Raw genomic sequence first — 2,341 nt, forward strand, 5'->3', positions numbered from 1 at the left:
GGGTCAATATTGGGAACCGTTGCAGAGCTCTACCGCCCGGGTGGAGAGTTCCAGCCATCACTCACCCTGTCATAATTAACAGTCAACATACCCCCAATACCCTCCGGCCATGGGGGACATGTCAGAGCTCTGCTCATCGTTTGCAGCGGCGCCGCACGACGCCCGTTTTGAGCTGGTAATTTGATCGGATCAAAGCGAATCGCTTTGGGTTGTGTAGGTCGACTGTGCTAGTTAGGGGCTCCGCTCACATATGTAACTTTAGCAGGACCGACGCCGGACTGCAGATTATCCCAGCCCCGCTACACGTTGCATGAAAGGAAACAGTACTCGTCATAATCCCTATCGCGGCATAAATACTAGGCAGTGCGTCGTCTGTGCCGTTGAAACTGCGCAGGTATATTCTGCCCATTACAGTGCAGTATTTACCATGCAGTGACGGACAAGATGTCAGTACTTTTACGAGTTGGTGGTGCACCTGGTGGACATGAGTTAGGAGCAGGAGTGTGGGGGTTGGAGGGAGGCACATCACTTTTGTATAAAGCTTTGTGGTTTCGACTGGAGACGATCATAATGTACTGGATTCTTTTATCAAAAGACTGCTCCTGTGGTGTGTTCAGTGAAGCTGACTCGTCGTAGTTTAATGGTTTTGTACACGCATGACACCAGAGACACATGATACGATACGACACGATAAGGGGGGGGGGGGGAGGCAAGACTTTTCATCTACATTTTATTTTGTCTTTCATCAACTGTTTTAGAAAAACTACATACAACGAACAAGCATGTGCAACAGAAAAGTATTTTTGGTATGAAAAACCCCAAACCGAAACAATCTCGTTGATTCTGTGTTTGGTACTGAAACAGAACAAAACAAAATAAACTAACAAACAAACCAAACAAAGAAATGAAAACCAAACAAATGGAACACACAACAAATGTGACCCTCCACCACGAAATGAGTCGCATGTCACCTCGCGCGGTTCTGCGCTAGGCTTAATATAAGTCCGGGGAGTGTCTGGTAACAGTGTGAGGGTCACCTTAGTCACAGGCTTATAACTCAAACAGTTTTCGATCTTTTTTAAAACGGTTTTCACCACTGGATAGAGCATAAAAAACCACTAGGAAAAAGTAAAAATATGAAAATCATGCAAAGGCGACATGCGACTCATTCCGTGGTGGAGGGTCACAAATGAGAAAACCCCACACACAAATAAACAAACAAAAAACAACAACAAAAACCAAGCAAACAAACAAGAACAACAAATAATCACAATTATTGTTTCAGTTTATGCTTGTCAATTACCGCCAAACTACAAGCAAAAACACAGATGAGATAATGAATCGTTTTCTTGACAAATTTACCCTTTTCTTTCTGGATATTTACTTCAGTCCTTTTATGTATATAGGATTTGATTCGAAATGCTAAACGTGCGCAAACAGACTAACAATAACAATAACAGCACTTTATTGTCCATTAAAATATTTCATAAAAATGGAAATTTTTCTTCGGCACACCCTGCCTGCCTGTAAACGATTATAACAACAATTGTATAGGTCGACACACATAAAACATAAACATAAAAGGGATACAATCAAATATGATATTGCACTATGTGAATTTACCCTCTCAGGTCCATAAGGTATGTGTATCATGGGTTTTAAACAAGTGGTTTATTTTTGTATTCGTTTTTACAAAACCATGAAATCTTGTATACAACAAAGATGCAGAACAAGTCATAGAGATGTGTATCATTGCGACTTCGAAAAATATACGTGCTGAATATAGTTATGACGTCTTTTGTCTGGCGCTTTACCCAAGATATTTTCTGTTCTCTTATTCGTTTCAAGCAGATTTATTTTGTGTGTAAATCAGCGCGTATAAAGAAGGAAGGGGCCAATTAGAGGGACAAACATGATACGTTTGTCAGCAGACCACCTTGCGAAATAAACTAGAATCGGTGCCTTTGTAAATGTTATGGTTGTTTTATGACGTTATCTGAGCTTGTCCATATGTGGCGACATTTGTTTTTCTCTGTAGGTTATCCGCAATGTGCCGTACTGCTATACGTCAGCGCCTGTCTATTTCGGTATGTGCCCTTTCGTTTCTGCTTGCGTCTGACGGAGAAGAAGAAAGAGATATGATCAGATAATATGAATAAAAACAACAGGAAACGTTTTTTGATGTACATAAAAACAACCGAACAAACAAATCGGGAAAAAAAGAAACAAAAAGAAAAGAACATGAACAAAACAAAAAACATGCAAATACACACAGGTTTGTTTGTTTGTTTGTTTGTTTGCTTAACGCCCAGCCGACCACGAAGGGCCATATCAGGGCGGT

Source organism: Littorina saxatilis, linkage group LG3 (assembly GCF_037325665.1).
Source record: "Littorina saxatilis isolate snail1 linkage group LG3, US_GU_Lsax_2.0, whole genome shotgun sequence".
NCBI classification, from domain to species: domain Eukaryota; kingdom Metazoa; phylum Mollusca; class Gastropoda; order Littorinimorpha; family Littorinidae; genus Littorina; species Littorina saxatilis.